The sequence below is a fragment of the Gigantopelta aegis genome, chromosome 3, assembly GCF_016097555.1.
Source record: "Gigantopelta aegis isolate Gae_Host chromosome 3, Gae_host_genome, whole genome shotgun sequence".
In the NCBI taxonomy this organism is placed as follows: Eukaryota; Metazoa; Mollusca; class Gastropoda; order Neomphalida; family Peltospiridae; genus Gigantopelta; species Gigantopelta aegis.
This window is the reverse complement of record NC_054701.1, coordinates 81,604,701-81,623,339: the sequence shown is the minus strand read 5'-3', so window position 1 is coordinate 81,623,339 and position 18,639 is coordinate 81,604,701. Positions and strand designations below refer to the sequence as shown.

Here is an 18,639-nt window from a genome sequence, read left to right as displayed (position 1 = left end):
AAATTCTTTCCCAGTTAAAGTAGCAATGTCGGGTTTTAAAATAGGTGAAATGTTCACAGTAAAACACCAATCTGTTTTTATGAAAGGAATGTGTGCAAAGCTTACAATGATTATGATATAGTTGAAGGTCTGTTTTAAAATATACAATTAATTAATAGACAATCAAAAGACGGCCATTACACCATTAATAATAATAATAATAATAATAAATAATAATAAAAATGTTTTTGTTTTTTCAAACAATATAAAGAAAAGAAAAGAAATATTAATAATTTTAATAAAAAAGCAAGGTCGATTTTTTTTCTTCTCTAAGTAAGGTCGGTTTTTTTTTTAATTGTTATTGTTTTTTAGATCTAACCAAAGTTATTTCTTAAAGCAGCAACCTCTCATCGCCATCCTATGTCGTCAACTAAAACACTTGACACAATTACAGTTTTAGAAGAAGAAAAAAAGTGTTTTCGTCATCGGTAGCTGTTGTAAATTGGCTTTATACCAAATAAAATCCCATAGGCGACCATGTTAACGTTTGTGTTTAGTGTTTAAAACACTATATGCAATATATCAACCAAACTATGACCCATAAACATCAGTACTACAACCCCTACCTTAAAGTATTACTTGAAGAATATGGTACCTTTCATGGCTCATTTTCGGTATAACCAGATGTTTTTACAACACCCCTAGTTTCGCACAAAATTTGAGTACTTTTTTTTTTACAGATACCCCATACATGTTTCAAGCACAAGGCTACTTGACACAGTGGTACTAGATGAAATAAAATTGCATACATTTTTAGCCCAGATGAAACAAATTTTCTTTTACAATCGACACACATTTATAACCAATCATTGAACTGTGGTGTTAACTTCTTTATCAAAAGTTCGGTGTACCTCGAACTTTGACCCAGCCGGAAATGATTTGGTTTAGTGCTACCTACTACCTATGGCGCCGAAATCGTATTCGAATGTGTACCACGAGATTGCTCTTGCTTTTATTGCACTAACAGTCTAATGTGGAGATAATGCCTGTCAACAGGGGTCAAAATACTATCGTCCCGACAAGTTTTTGCCGGTCAGGAGATTTAAAAAAAAGTTTTTATTATGTTTTTTTTTTTTTTTTTTGGTCGTCCCGTCAACCCGTCAATTATTTTGCGTACATTAGTTTCAGTAAAATATATGTCTACATCCAAATATTTGTAAACTTGATTCCACCACAGAAGTAATGATTATAAACCACGCCATTTATTAGAATAATGTAACTATTGGTTATTTATTTCTCGCTCCAGGCAGTGCACCACGACTGGTACATTAAATGCCGTGGTATGTGCTGTCATGTCTATGGGATGGTGCATATAAAATATCCCTTGCTGCTAATCGAAAAGAGTAGCCCATGAAGTGGCGACAGCAGGTTTCCTCCCTCAATATCTGTGTGGTCTTTAACCATATGTCAGACGCCATATAACCGTAAATAAAATGTGTTGAATGCGTCGTTAAATAAAACATTTCCTTCCTTCCTTCTATTGGTTATTTTTAACACACATTATTTAAAAGGCGATCATGCTAATCCGGCAGGTTTTATTTGGGGCCGGAAACATTTGTAGCTTGCTGAATGTCCGATAGGAATTTCAGCTAATTTCGACCCCTGCTTAACATAATATAACCAACGTCATTTTTGTTCCATACCATATCAATATGTACCCAGACTTTGACATCCAGCATCTGCACTGTATTGCATAAGCCATCGGGTATAAAACTGATAAATTCGAGTGTGTGCGTGCGTGTACGTATACCACTGCCACCACCCCCCCCCCCCCTCGCCCAGCCAGTGTGCAGTAGTGTAGATGGGAGGGGGATGCTTGCTCCCCAATCATATCTCTTTTTTTTCTCACCATCTTTTATATTTATTTGCCTGTTGCTCCATAACATGAGTCATACAGAGTAGGGACACCCAGCCACCCACCCCAAATATGGGTGTCCCTTTCAATATAAAATCCTGACTACACCAATGGCGTTTGTGCGTGTGTGTGTGTGTGTGTGTGTGTGTGTGTGTGTGTGTGTGTGTGTGTGTGTGTTTGGGTGTTATTCGTGTAGCATTTAATGATTCATTGTGGCAATGCGATTTAACTCGCAGCTGATCTTTGCATTATTTATTCCATAGATGATGAACAAAGAGTGTCAAAGTGTTTACATCCATATTTTCATAGTCATGTCAGTGTAACCTTTATAGTGATTGTCCTAGCCAAGATTATATGATGTGTGTGTGTATGGAAGGGGGGGGGGGGGGTACCCACATAGGTGCATAAGAACATTATCTATGAGTTTATGAGTGTTAGGGTGTGGCGGGAACATATAAACAGTGGTTGGGAAGGGGGAAGAGGTTTGTATGCGGGGGCATGGTCCCCATTGCCACCTCCACCCCCCCCCCCTCTTCCTTAGCTACACCAGTGTTTATAATCAAAAGAAATAGTTGTATCAAATTCAGAACTAAAATGTTTGTTTTTTGTTTGGGTTTGGTTTGGGTTTCTTTAAACTGATGTTAACAATGAACAGAAATGTACAACACACAGTGCCTGTTATAAGTAATTTTGGTCAGCTTGATAGTTCTGTGGAAGATTACCATATATATATTTATAAATAAAAATGATAAAAGTGTACAGTACCTTCTAAAATATGTTGGCATGTACCACAGTTACTTCGGTTACACTTTTTGACACTGCATTTATGTTTTACTGTTGTAGATTCAAATCGTGCCTTTGTCAGTATCTGTTTCAAGTTTTGGCTTTGTCTCTTACTATTTATAATTGAAATTGAGTATGGATGACATTTTTTCATTTTGTTTTAAAATGTGCAATTCTGACAAGATCGTTTTATATATATCGGGATTCTGTGGGCGGCCTTTTCGCTGAAACGATTTGTTTTGGTTTTAAAAGATATTTTCTATCTAATACTACCGCCTTTTCGATACTATCTGATATTAGCTGTTTTGGATATCCTCGCGTTTTAAGATACATGTTGAGTTCCCGGAGACGTTCATCACGTGTTTGTATATTTGACACATATCATACAGATAACGCCGTGCTAGGTTATATGGTATACTTCTTCTCGTATGACTCGGATGATAGGATGAGAAAGAAAGGTACTGTTTGCTATCAGTTGGTTTGTAAAATATATCAGTTTCTATTATGCGTCCACACTTGATTACTAAAGTGTCTAGAAAAGGAATTTCCTTTGACTCTGTTTCCATAGTAAAGTTTATGTTGCTATTCAGTGTGTTAAATAACTCGTGAAATAATTCAAACAGTTTTTGGACAAAGGCCACAGTATGAAACAATCATCTAGAAAACGTATCCAGTACTTCTTGAAATATAGCTGAAAGTCTGATCCAAATATATTTGCAATTTTAGTTTCTAATATTTGTTCTAGGTAACCTAAAGTTAGTGTGGCATAGCTTGGTGCCATTTTGGTACCCATTGCCGTCCCTTTAATCTGTTTGTAGTGTTTCCCATCAAAGTAAAATATATTGTTTTCCAATATATATTTTATGCTTTCTACAATTAAAGACTTCGAAATTCGTTCTGGCAAAAGTTCGGGATATTTGGTTAACCAGTATGACACTGCAGTGATTCCAAGGTCATGTGGTATGCTAGAATATAGTTTTGTTACATCAAATGATACCAGTACGCTTTCTTCCGTTGTCTTTTCTGGCACGTTGTTGATGAAATCCATAGTGTCTCTTGTATAACTAGTTACTTTTAATAAAAATTGTTTCAACAATATATCAATGAAATTGTTTAGTCTGTGGGTTGCACACACCGGGCCAGCTACAATTGGTCGTAACTGTAAGTCATTAGGATGCAATAATTCTACATAACGTTTCTGTGCTTCTCTGCACATAGAATTAATAATCTGGCTCTTATGTGCTTTAGGAAGGCCATAAAAATTACTCTCCTTACATTCAAAATTTTTTAAATAATCAAATTCCTTTTCGGTCAATTCTCCATTAAATCGTTTTTTAAATGTTTTAAGTTGTTTAAAGTTGTTTGATTTTACCTCTGTAATTTCTATGTAATTATTCTGTTCTTCAGTTATGGAAAGAGCCGTTGTTTGTATTCAGCAGTATTCATGATAACAATAGCACCACCCTTATTCGCTTGCTTAATAACAATAGACTTATCATTTGCTAAATTTAATAAACATTTTCTTTCATAATCTTTTATATTTGAATTTGATTTAAAATTGTTACTGAGAGGATATTTTGAAACTAATTCGATATAATCATCTAGATTTCTATTCCTACCTTTTGTTGCACTCCAATAACTTTTATTCCTAACTATAGAATCATCGTTAGAACTATTGTTTTAAAAAAAGTATTCAATGTTTCTTAACTGGCGACAGAACTCGTTAATATCTTCTTTTAATTCTTCTATAGTGTTATTCTTTGGTGTGGGGGTAAATTTCAAACCCTTTTCCAAGGGTTATATATATTATATATATATATATAATACATTTGTGGACTTTTGAGCACTGTATGTGTCTTTGTTAACGTTCCATCCCTTTACTGAATATAAAAGATCCTTTGCTGCTAATTGAAAAGAGTAGCCCATGATGAAGTGGCGACAGCGGGTTTCCTCTCAATATCTGTGTGGTCTTTAACCATATGTCCGACGCCATATAACCGTAAAATAAAATGTGTTGAGTGCGTCATTAAATAAGACATTTCCTTTCCTTTCTTTTCCTCCCTCAATATCTGTGTGGTCCTTAACCATATAACCGTACATAAAATGCAGGGCTTCTATAGTCCGTCCCACAGGGATCGCATTTTTTTCATACTATGTAATTTACTACAAGTTATTTATTTCTGAGCCGATTGATTTATAAATTGCACACACAAATTGTATTTCTTTGGTATTTCCAAAACACCGTTACTTATCTACTTACGTCAAACCAAACTGAAATTATTTACAAAACATATTTTAATAGAATGATGGGACGGACTATAGATTATGGTAGCCCCACTCCCATGGATAGTAATATCCAATGTTGGGCTAGTAAATAACTACTATTGCCATGCCCGACGGCTAGTGAACAAAATGTGTCAAATGTTGCAGTTAAGTGTATTTTGTAAATATTAATATCATTGCACCCCAGCCCAAACCCCCAATGTTTGGGTTTTTAAGCTATATCTCCCTCTTTAAGTGACATATCTGATTATTACTATTATTTAGTAAAATTGTATTAACTTAAAGTAAAGTAGGGCTACTGATTTTTTAATGGTGGCTAGTAAATGTTTTAAATCACTGATCCCATGGCTAGTGGATTTTATAAATTCTAGAAGCACTGTAAAATGTGTTGAGTGCATCGTTAAATAAACCATTTCCTTTCCTTTACTAAATATTTGAGTTGCCCTTTTTTAAAAGTTGCACCCGCGTCCTGAATACTGGATGTTTTGTTTTTTTTATGTTCTTTTAATTTCAACCGGCCTCGATGGCGTCGTGATTAGGCCATCGGTCTACAGGCTGGTAGGTACTGGGTTCGGATCCCAGTCGAGGCATGGGATTTTTAATCCAAATACTGACTCCAAACCCTGAGTGAGTGCTCCGCAAGGCTCAATGGGTAGGTGTAAACCACTTGCACCGACCAGTGATCCATAACTGGTTCAACAAAGGCCATGGTTTGTGCTATCCTGCCTGTGGGAAGCGCAAATAAAAGATCCCTTGCTGCTAATCGGAAAGAGTAGCCCATGTAGTGGCGACAGCGGGTTTCCTCTAAAAATCTGTGTGGTCCTTAACCATATGTCTGACGCCATATAACCGTAAATAAAATGTGTTGAGTGCGTCGTTAAATAAAACATTTCTTTCTTTTTATTTTTTTTTATTTCATTCTATTCCTCCCTCAATACTGGATACCCTCTTTTCACACGATGCACCTTCTTCCTAGAAAAATGCTGTCATCCGCCCCTGTAATAAGTTTTTGATTTTGATGAATCTCATAATGATCATTTATGTTTGTACGTTTTATGAGATTTTGATCATGTGTTTTGTTATCTGCTAACATGGAAGGATGTTTATGTGCATCGATTTTGTAATCTGGAGACACCAGCGTCGAAAGATCACTATAAAGCTCTTGTAATGTAAAGAGACATGGTATTGATTTTGGTTTATTATATTTAATACAATGCAAACGGGAATTCCATCCTTAATCGGTCGTTATTGTGACATTAAACCGGCGATGATCCAGCGACACGGTAATTGTTTAACATAAATTGTGTTCGTGCTTGTATCCATTTAAAGTTGCAATATCGCTTGTCTGTCTTAAAGGGACACACCCTAGTTACGGCTAGTTGTTAACCATTACGGCGTTGTTTTTCGCTATTAAACCCATTTTTTCACAAATAAAATTGCACTTTACTTACCGTTTATTATTTAGAATATACATTTCCATTCACCTGAAGTGTTTTTTGGTAATCCTGGTAATCCTGTTTTTTGAAATACCACAAAATACATTTTTCGTATTTCATAAAATGGCACGGGCCTCTGAGAAAAAACCGTTGAGCAGACAAGGTCTAATCTATTTTTAGAGGGGATATTTCCATTTCAATGTCACAGACGTTGGTATACCACGTGACCGTTATCATTTTGGTGGCCTCAGATTACAGTTATCTTCCCATTTGGTTGTCCAAAATCCGGAAGTTTCACCGCGCAAGTAGTCTGCTGTTTGACTGTGATTATTTCATGGCAGACAGTTATGAAGTGGCAACTGTTTGACTGAAGTGACAGGGGATAGCATGTAGTTTGTAAACATGTGTAACTTGTTGACATTGGAGACTTGTTTGTGGTAATTCCGGCCCATGCAAAAGTAGTGCTTTTTGTGTAAAATGGGTGTACTCCGGCCTGGTTTAGAGGGTGTGTCTGTTTAAACCAATATGCTGGGAGAAAGAGCTGGACAACAGGGGTTGTCCTTTTCAGGGTATGTGTCCCCCATGCAGGCAAAGGTACATACAAAACTGCACGGGCCTGCTGATATTAATAAAAATGTTATAGCCACTAAGGCTATATAGAAACATATAGCGAAATTAATTGTGGTCTGAGGCCTGGTTCGGTTTGTTTTCTCGTGCACGGTTCGCGCAATCAACATCCGATTTGTTGTTGTTCATTTGTGAGATTTTTCTTCACAGTTCGTGAAAATTTTCAGTAACAATAAAGTTCAGACAAGTGTCTCAATACAAAACGTTACAAACCCTTAAAACCAATAATTTTGCTAAGTCTTACGATAACTGGAGAGGGGATACAACCAGGACAGAACAGTTGGAACATGTCCAGGAGAGGTGAAAGGAACGCACCCCAAGTCTGTGAAATTTGTCGTGACGTAGGCATTGTTGTGCTTCGAGCGACATCTACCGGTGACATCAGAATACTAACTTTCAAAATTATTTCAAGCAATTGGGACATGGGGATTCCCATGGTATTTATCGACATAAAACCTGCTTTTTCACTCCATTTGATAAAAACGTGATCTAAGTGTGTTACAGGTTTGTAGATTAACCAAATTATAATTTATTTTCGCTGGATGGAAGTAGGGTGTGCGGCTTTAAAACCGCTGCATATTTTTCAAATGCAGAATAAAATAATTTTCACAACTATATTTTTAAATTAATAAAACTATCAACGAATATCGTTTGTTTTGTTAAAAAAAATTCTCCTTTTTTTTTTTTTCTTCTTCTTTTTTTTTAATAAAACATTTTTTCTCATTTTTTATTTTATCTCTTCTTTTTTTAATAAAATTATCAATGAATATCTTCTTGTTTCTTTTTTCTTTTTTTCTTAATAAAACTATCAACGAACATCGTTTATGTTGACATTTTTTTTTTCATTTTTTTTTTTTTTTATCTTCTTTTTTATTGTTAAAATTATAAAAGCTTTAAAATTATAACCACTTTGGACGTTATATATAAACTATTTATAAGTTAAACTTTTATTCCTACCTCCTGCGCGCATACACATAATTGACGTCTTTCATAAATTAGTATAATTATATACTGTCTCTTATAATTCCGTAAAACGAATGGCTTGTGCACTCTTATGCTTGTTTTGTTTTGTACATTCGTGATGTAGTGATTTCCTTAGAAATTTGGCAAGGCATGGTAGACCAAACACGTTGGGGCATTTTCACCATTTTCGGGGCACTTGTTTTCATTAAAAATACACAAAAATTAATTGAAATAAATATTAATGTAATGTATGTGCTTCCTTTAATAAATGAATGGCAAAAGATATAAAAGGCATATTTTATTAATTAATAATACCTTTTTGGGTGTTTTATAAAGGCAATTTCGCTTGTTTAATCTCAGGGCAGCATGGTGCTGATTAAGGCAAGATGGTGCTAGACCATTGAGACATGATGCTACACCATGCTAAAACAAGCTAGGGAAAACACTACGTGATGTATATATAGTAAGACGTTAACAAATTGTCTGTCTGTCTAGGAAATTCGCGACGACTCGAATCTCGAAAAGTCACTGGAGACGTCACAAGGTGCTAAGTCCATTAGCACTGTCACTGACTTTGACCCAGATTGCAGATAATATATAAGGCAAATCGAAGGATGCCGTGTAACGGATTGAAATACAAACAATCGTTGGCATTCTGTTTCGTTAAATAATAAGTCATCAAGCACACCGCTGTATGCACGCAATTCAGCCATTTGGGTTGGTGATGATGATTGTAAATAGAACATACTTCGTGAGTTGTCGTTATCTTTTAGGCATGCAGGAAATAGCTTAAAAAGTTCTCTAGACATGACCGAAGTGCCAATTATCGTAATACCAGCCATTTGTTTTTAAAAGTGTGGGTCCTGACTACCTTCTTTGTAAAAATTACCAGAATATCTGTAGGAAAACATGGTCAAATGATGTCATCAAGATGGCCGACTCAGTTTTGATAATTCTGCATCTAGTTGCAATAATGTCTTCGTTCTTTTATCTTCATCTATTTGACATTTTGAGCCTTTAGAAAGGCTGACAATGTTATAATACAATTAAATAACCACGTTTATTAATTTATGGTTATTGTTTTGCTAGACGGCAGAGAGCGCTTCCGATATTGTTGTCTCCAATGGTAATGTGCTTTACCATTATACGTTCAGGAAGTAAGGTTTACTGAACATGAGCCGCAACAGCTTGTCTGCATGCATTGTCATGGTTACAAAAAAACAAAACAAGAAACTAACACCGACCCAAAGCATTTCTTTCCTGATATTCAGTGTTTGTATCTGAACAAGAAGAGATCGGGACGTAGCACAATGGTAAAGCCCTCGCTTGATGCGCGGTCGGTTTGCAATCGATCCCCGTCGGTGGGCCCATTCGAGTTATTTCTCGTCCCAACCAGTGCACCACGACTGGTATATCGAAGACTGTGGTATGTGTTATCCTGTCTGTGGGATGGTGCATATAAAAGATCCCTTGCTACTAATAAAAAATATAGCGGGTTCCTCTCTAAGACTATGTGTCAAAATTACCAAATTTTTTACATTCAATAGCCAATGATTAATAAATCAATGTGCTCTAGTGGTGTCGTTAAGTAAAACAAGAACTATTCTAGTGTTCCCATTTGTAAAAATAGTTTTTGAACGATATCTAGCTATTAATGTAAACATCTTTGGAGGGTTTTTTCAAACACTCCAACATATTCAGGCATATACTAAAGCACCACACACATACACATTAGCGTAGTGAGGATTTTATATTGGGGGCCACCATCATTGGGGTGGCACCCATACTGTCTACGAGTCGTGTTATGGGGCGGCAGGCAAATATGGAAGGTGGTGAGAAAAAAGACAGATGTGATTGGGGCAATTCATAACCCTCCCCGGCTACCCCTACTGCATCCCACCCCCGACAAACACACACACACACACACACACACACACACACACACACACACACACACACACACTTGAAGTGGTTGCAAGATAACACCATCTTTGCTGTTCCTGTTATTATCATCAGTTTAATTCTGCTTCGTTACTCATCATCAACTTTAGGTTTTTCTTTCTCTTCTTCTTCTTGTTTTCCTTCTTTTTCTTCTTCTTCTTCTCTCGTTGTTACCCTTTTTTCTTTTTCTTTTCTTAAAGTCCTGGACCATAAGGCGTGCATAAAAGGAAGTACTATTTTATTTTGATTTGTACCTGCATATATCAGAATAGAATGTAATGTGAGTGCGTGCGTACGTGCGTGCGTGTATGCGTATGTATGTGTGTATGTTTGTATATATGTATGTATGTTTACACATGTATGAATATTAATTTTAAGATAAACTGTAAGGCGGTGTATCAGGGCTCCCCAACCCTGGCACTGTCTAATGGTCTGGGGACAATAATAAAAAAAAAATAATAATAATAATAATAATAATAAAAATAAAAAAAATCTTTGTAGGGAAGGTCATCATTGAGTCATACACAGAATACGAGCAAAGCTACAGCGTCTTTTGTGAACCTTACCAGCTTCTTAATTTCATAGCATTCTGTTCTAGATAGTCTTTTAGCAGAAGGCAAACTTCAAGGCAATCAATTTATTCATGAGCCTTTCCTTGACAAAATGAAAACATAGTGTAGTCACGGCATAGATTATTAATACGATAAAGAATTACAATATGTAGGTGCATATATCATTCAAGGTGTTTTACACAGGTTCACAGGATATGACACTACTTTTGCTTTTTCTTGGAAAGGGTAAACGGACAGCATGGGTACAGAGAATAGCTATTCAGATGTGACTAATATATAGAGGATATTTCTTGGGGTTTTGTGTCAAATATGATTTATATCTCATCTCGTGAAGTTTGCAGTCATATCAAGCGCGACGAGTGTGATATGACTGCAAACTTCACGAGATGAGATATAAATCATATTTGACACAAACAAAAATTAAATTTTCTATCTATTATATAACTTTTGGCAATTTACCTTTATTTTTAAAATGCCAGCAGCAAAATAGTTCCGGCTTTCTTACGGTAAAGATAACACTGTCTACAGTGACGATAACACATCGTCACTGAGTGAAAGAAGACACTTTTTATTTCACTGATATTTTAAGATATTTCACAAAATGTTATATAATAAATTGTATTTACATGGCGCTCAAACCTTATCCCAAAGCAAAGGAACCGTTGGCGCCCATCCCTTACTCCAAAGCAGAGGCAGATACTCCACACTTCCAGCTACTGGAACGCTTCACAGTTAACCTGATAAGCCCAGCTACCTGGAACATATTGACGAAGCAAGGAAGGTGTTGTACTGCCAGAAGGTGAAGGGGAAGACAGTGAAAACCATTCCGAGGATGCAGCACTCAAACCATGTTGCCCACCAGTGAACAAAGTAAACAAAATGCACCCACTCGGGGGTGGGGAATGGAGGGGGCGGGGATAACCTTTAGATAATGACAGCCAATCATGGGCTCTTGTGTGGAGTACGCTACATAGAAAATAATACATGAGTGGCCGTTAGATATCATTTATCTCACGGGTTGTTTTAAAATGTATCTAACGAGCGAAAGCGAGTTTGATACGTTTTTAAACGAGTTATGAGATAAATGGTATCTAAGGGACACAAATGTATTATTCTATTTCTTACATATCCTCAAAATCCAGGTTTTAAGAAAAATTTATATCTTTTTCGACTAAAAGCTATCTATATACTACAGTCGTTGCACTTGTAGCTAACTTACGCGTCACAGACACATGCTTGTCAGGTTAACTATACGTTACAGTGTAGTCGATTTCCGCTGTGTAGTTTTTTATTGGATGTATGTCACTGGTGGCCTGGTCATTACCTAGGAGCATCCAGTCGTATGTCTTGAAAACCACATGTAACCAAAAATAATGCATGATGTTCTTACAAACGGGTGTGTGAGAAGTGTGGCTTCCAAGTCTAGACCTGCAGTGAATTGATTAAGTCGGTGTCGACTCATAATGCTTCATTCTTGCTTGGTGTTAACAAATAATAATATAGCATTACAAGCGTAATAATGAACTATTCACTAAGTATTATTTACTAAAATGTTATAAGTTCTAATAGTTTCAAAAAATATTATTTTGTTATATATGTTGTTTGGTTTTGGGGTTTTTTGTTATTCTGTCAGCAGGGGCGGCACAGTTTAAAAAATAGTGGTACGGCTCGTGGTTGTCAGACTCGCCTTTCAAATTACTGCGCCGCCCCTGGTCCGTATGATATTAATCAAATGAAATGTGGACTTGTCGAAATGGAGGTAACAATCAGGTGATTAGCGACTCACCTACCCTTTTCTACAATTTATGTAATTGACTAACTAATCAAAAGAAAAAGAACCGTTATGTGTGACTGCAAAAGTAAGGAGAGATGTGGCACTAGATACGCATGCAAAAAAGCATGTTTGAAGTGCACTGAACTGTATTTGTTACTTTTAGAAGTAAACGGTTCAATAAAAATTCCATGCATGTGCAGTAGTATGAAATCGCCAAGACATCTTGAATAATATACGTATATCCCTGCATATTGCAATTTGTAATCGGGTGAACCTATGCCGTAACTACATGTACATTATATTCTCTATTACCAAGGACAGGTCTCGTGAATGAATTGATTGCCATGTATTTTGTCTTCTTAAACAACTTACCTAGAACACAACGATACTGGAGCAAGAAGCTGGTAAGACGTTAACGCTTTCTTCAATTATTTATCTCTATATTTGGTTACTTTTGTAAAAATCCATCAAGTGATATTTTAGGTGATATAATTGCATTCCTTGCTCCACACCCACCCTCACCAAACAATTGCGAGCCTAGGTAACATGGATGCTAATATGTTTTTACATGCAGGCCATCTTGGAAATCCAAGATGGCCACCATGATGTATCTTTGCAAAGCGGTTTTCTATAAAAAGTTAAAAATTAAGGCAATAGGTAACACGTGGGCAAAATTTTATACTTTTGTCTGGATCGTGCACATCATTTTGCTTAGCTGCCTGTAATAAAAAAGGTCACCAATTAACTAAGAAAACACTCCGGTTATTATTTCAGTACGTGGGTTAATTTATGGACAAAACATAATACAGTTATTTCGACACTTTGACAATGGTGGTTTATTTTGTATTGAAAAATACTATATACTTACTTATGGCTTACTGTGATGGATATTATTACAGAACATTACGATGCATCCGCAAAAATCAGGCACGTTTTGTTTCTTCAGTTCTAAGACTACTTCCTGACGTGACACGTTAAGTATTACGTAACCATTGGCTCGCCAGAGGGCGTATTCACTGGGATAGTACAAAATGGCTGCGCCCGTTATATATAATAGCCGTCACATTTAACGGTTTTATTAATTAACTATATTATACTTGTTGATATTAAGCAATAATGTGCATTGTATATCGTCGAATATGCATACCAGTCCAAAAGCCTTGCGCGAGCATCCCTTTAATAACGTCATTTGAACATGTTTGCCCACAGGAATTTTGTATAATGTTTACCTGTGAGATAATGAGGACACATATTATCAATACATACAGACATTCGATGGAAGTACGATAATTACTCTTAGTAGCCATTTATGACTTTGTTGTAAGCGGTAACTACTCGGCCAATACAGTAGCTGAAGGATACAATGAGTATTAACTAGTGACCGGCCTCGGTGGTGTCGTGGTTAAGCCATCAGACATAAGGCTGGTAGGTACAGGGTTCGCAACCTTGTACTGGCTCCCACCCAGAGCGAGTTTTAACGACACAATGGGTAAGACCACTACACCCTCTTCTCTCTCAATAACCACTAACAACTAACCCACTGTTCTAAACAGACAGCCTAGATAGTTGAGGTGTGTGCCCAGGACTGCGTGCTTGAACGCAATTGGATATAAGCATGAAAATAAGTTGAATGAATGAATGAATGAAAATGAAATTAACTAGTGATTGTAAACCTGCTTCCGCCACTCTTACCGATGAGCAGAAAGTTAAAGTTTGTTTTATTTAACGACACCACTAGAGCACACTGATTAACTAATCATCGGCTAATGGATGTCAAACATTTGGTAATTTTGACACATAGTCTTCGAGAGGAAACCCGCTTCATTTTTCTATTAGTAGCAAGGGATCTTTTATATGCACCATCCTATTTGCCTTTGATGTACCAGTTGTGGTGCACTGGCTGGAAAGTCTTTTGTTTTGTTTAACGACACAACTAGAGCACATTGATTTATTAATCATCGGATATTGGATGTCAAATATTTTATAATTTTCATATATAGTCTTAGGGAGGAAACCTGCTATATTTTTTCCATTATAAGCAAGGGATATTTTATATGCACCATCCTACAAACAGGATAGCACGTACCACGGTCTTTGATATACCAGTCGTGGTGCACTGGCTGGAGAGAGAAATAGATCAATGGGCCCACCGACGGGGATTGATCACAGACCGAATGCGCATCAAGCGAGCGCTTTACCACTGGGATACGTCTCACACCATAACCAGAAAGAGACATTTTATAATTTGTATATAAAAATATGCACTCGCCATCGGACTTAAGGCTGGTAGGTGTTAGGTTCGCATCCCGGTACAGTCTCCCATCCGAAGCGAGTTTTAACGAATCAATGAATTTGTGTAAGACTACCACACCGACTTTTCATTCACTGTCCTCCACGGCTGAGGTGGGTGCCCAGGACATCGTGCTTGAACTTTGATTAGTTATAAGCACGAAAATAAGTAAAATTAAATGAATGCACTCGCCTACAAAAATGGGAACATATTATCACGGCGTTTTGATATGCTAGTCGTGGGGCAGCGATAAGGCAATGTTGTAAACATTCACCAAATCGTCACCTATAAATAGCTCTTCCCAGCCTCAATGAACAATTGGGGGGTTTTGGGGGGTTTTTTTATTTATTATTATTATTATTATTATTATTATTATTATTTAATTTGTGTGGGTTTTTTTGGTAAATAATTTCAATTTTATTTGACGTAAGACGAAAAGTAAAAGTGTTTTGGAAATAACAACTAAAATAATAATAAAAAAATATATATTAATAAACAAAAACAAAAATTGTATGCAATTTAGAAAACAATCAGCTCAGAAATAAATAACTTATAGTAAATACCATAGTAAGAAAACAGCGTTTCCTGTGGGAAGGACTATAAGTACAAACCAAGCCCAACGTTTGTTAAGATCATGTGCGCTACTGTGACATAACCTCGCGGTGGCTGCATACCTTTAATAAATACGCTTCGTAATTCGCGTGTGGTCATCTGAATCGTGTCCCATTCATCATCCAGTGTAGCTGACAGTTACACAGGTAATTTAATTTGCCAACTACAGCGATCTTGACAGATGCAGTCGTGATTTTATTTGTTCTCCAAGACATTAATTGGGCAACTGATCCGCCATGTCCCCTTGGGATATATTATATTAATACGGTATATTAATATAAATATAAGTATTGTATTGTATATTTATTAACATAGCTACTAATACAGTGTACGTATATAGATATAAATAAAGCATATTAGTAAAAATATAAACACAGTACATTAATATACATAAGCGTACGAGACGGGAGGGGGGAGGGAAGGGCGGAGCAAAACATCAAATTCGGACAAAAATAATACAGATATTCGGGAGAAATATGCTGAAACCTTTTTACCATGTATTTCCACCATTCTACCCTCACAATTAGTTGTAATCTATGTAAAAAAATATGCAGTGATTCGTTTACAACCCTATATAACTGTTTGGCAATAATACTAATATGAATAAATGTTGTTATCCAGATTTGAAGATTTCTGTTTAATTCGGGCCGGCCAACACCCCCCCCCCCCCCCCCTTTACAAAATAGGAGCTTGCACGCCTATGTTAATATAGCTATACATGTTGAATATATATATATATATATATATATATAAAGATCTTTGAAGGTGTTTCTGTTTGTTTGTTTGCTTGGGTGTTTTTGGTTGTTGTTGTTGTTGTTTTTTGTTTTGTTTTTTAAAGCCCGCCACACTCTTGTTTTTGAATAGCAGAAAAAGTTTGCAATGCAGAACGTTGATATTTTGTCTAATTCAGATTATATGCTATAAATTGATAGCAAGTGCTTATTATTTGTTTTCTGTAGTGTTGATATAAAGTGCTCCTACTGGCAGTAGCTAGTACCGGCCTCGGTCGTGTATTAGGTACTGGGTTCGCTTCTTGGTACCGGCTCCCACCAAGAGCGAGTTCAACTACTCAGTGGGTAGGTGTTAGGTTAGGCCACTATACCGACTTCTGTCGAGCAGTGGGAACTGTACTTACTCACACTGTGCATACATGTCAGCTTCACATAAAATGAATAGACGCGTCCAGTACCATAAACGTTTAAAGAAAACACTGAACCTCTATCTTAACAGACAGGAACTCGCTGATACTAATGAAGACTGAGCTTGTAGTCAAATGTTTACGGTATATTGCGGAAACGACATGATATTTTTCTTTCTTTTTATTGTTACTTTGAGTTACGACAGTTTTCTTAAATTATGTGCATATTTTCTAAAACGATGGTACATTCGCGTTTACCTTTTTGAAAGTGCATTAGATTTGAATATGAAAGCAGCTCCATCAAAATGTTAGTGTCTGTCTGTGTCTGTATTTCTGTCTTTGTATATATATATATATATATATATATATATATATATATATAGAGAGAGATAGATAGAGAGAGAGAGAGAGAGAGAGAGAGAGAGAGAGAGAGAGAGAGAGAGAGAGTCAAACTTCGATAACTCCACCTTCGATCTCTCGAAAATTTCGATCTCTCGACTTGAAGCGACGATCCCGACCGAATTGCTATACAAACTGGTAATAACGACCTTCGAAAACTCACAATTCGAACACTCGATAACCTCGATCTCTCGACATAATTCTTTAGTCCCGCCATAAAGATTTAATTGTTTATGCATCTCAGAAACTCGTCGCGTGTGGATTGATCAAACTGTCGTTGCTGGTAGTATTTTAAAAACGACTGACTTGTCAATCAAGTCAATCAGACGAAGCGCGCCTGACTCGGGTGGTCTGGGCTGTCGAGGATTAAGGTGATAATTACAGAATAATAGATCGCCGGCTACGCGGAATGCACTGATCTTGTGTTTGGGTGTCGGTGTTCGTAAATATTATATTATTATATTACCTCATGTATCATGTATATGGTCTGAGTGAATAAAGAATTGAATTGAATTGAATTGTTCGTGCATGGCGTCATACATAATTCAGATACAGTCTGGTTAACTTCAAAAAGCACTTGTAATAATTGTTAGCGCTTTAAAAAAAAAAAAAAATGTTAGTTCCTGATTTGCATTAGTGCTTTTTAATGATTTTTCTTATTTAAAATGATAAAAATTATTAAAATAATTTTGTGAACAAATCTACTGAGTGTTATTCTGCATTCAGTGTTTTATTGGTTAGTTACGTTCCACCATGTTTTGTCATCTGCAAAATACACCAACGTTCATTATATCATTTACTTACTTTTACAATATAGGCAAAATTAGTGTATCACAGGAGTCGGAAGATGCCAACAAAAGGGGTGGAGTGACAGTTATATATTAATTCGCCTTTCAACTGGCGATGCATAGTTTTCAGAGTTTAGAAGTAGGCAGTGAAGTGCACGCTTTTTACAATATTAAGCGAACGCATCCAGCTAATTTTAACTCTTATATATTAATTTCGAAAACTCAAACCCCCTGAAACTATTTGGTCGTCCCCTTCAAGATCGAATTATCGAAGTTTGACTATATATATATATATATATATGTGTGTGTGTGTGTGTGTGTGTATATATATGTGTGTGTGTGTGTGTGTGTGTGTGTATATATATATGTGTGTGTGTGTGTGTGTGTGTGTGTGTGTGTCACTAGCGTAGCCGTAGGGAGTATGGGTCGTGCTTGCCCTCAATCACACCCATTTTGTTTCAACCACCGTTGATATTACCCTGTCGCCTCATAACACAACTCTTAGACAGTATGGGTAGCCCCCTCCAATGTGACGTGCCCTCCCACCCCCAAAATAAAATCCTGGCTGCGCCAATAGAATGTGGTGCGCGCAAACGTTTGTCTGTATGTGTGGTGCGTGTGCTAAGGTCTAGTGGTCCTAACCTGCAAATATCAGTGGGTAGGGTCAGAATGATTTTTTTTAATGTTGGGGGTGGGTGAGGTGTAGATTTTCTTATTCAACCAACTAATTGTCCATGGTTGGTTAAAGTTTGCTTAGTTTAACGACACCACTGGAGCACATTGATTTATTAATCATCGGCGGGGTCGGAATGGGTTTTTTTGTGTTAATTTCCTATGCAACCAGCTAGTGATCCATGATTTGTTTAACGACACTACTAGAGTACATTGATTTATCGGCTACTGGATGTCAAACATTTGGTAATTCAGACATATAGTCTTCAAAGGAAACCCACTACATGTACCATTAGCAGCAAGGACGTTTTATATGTACTTTCTAATAGACAGGACAACACGGTCTTTGATCTGTCAGTCGTGGTGCACTGGTTGGGATGGGTGGAAAACACAATCTTTGAATGGGTCCACCAAGGAGATTCGATCCAACGACCCAAAACCCCTCAGGAATCTACCGACTGAGCTAT

General features: G+C 36.7%; 1 protein-coding gene across 3 annotated transcripts in view; it reads left to right on the top strand.

The window, feature by feature from the left end:
- The window catches only part of LOC121369157 (solute carrier family 26 member 6-like), a 151,425-nt gene that overhangs the window by 46,552 nt on the left and 86,234 nt on the right, over positions 1-18,639 (top strand). The gene's annotated exons all lie outside the window — the stretch shown is intronic.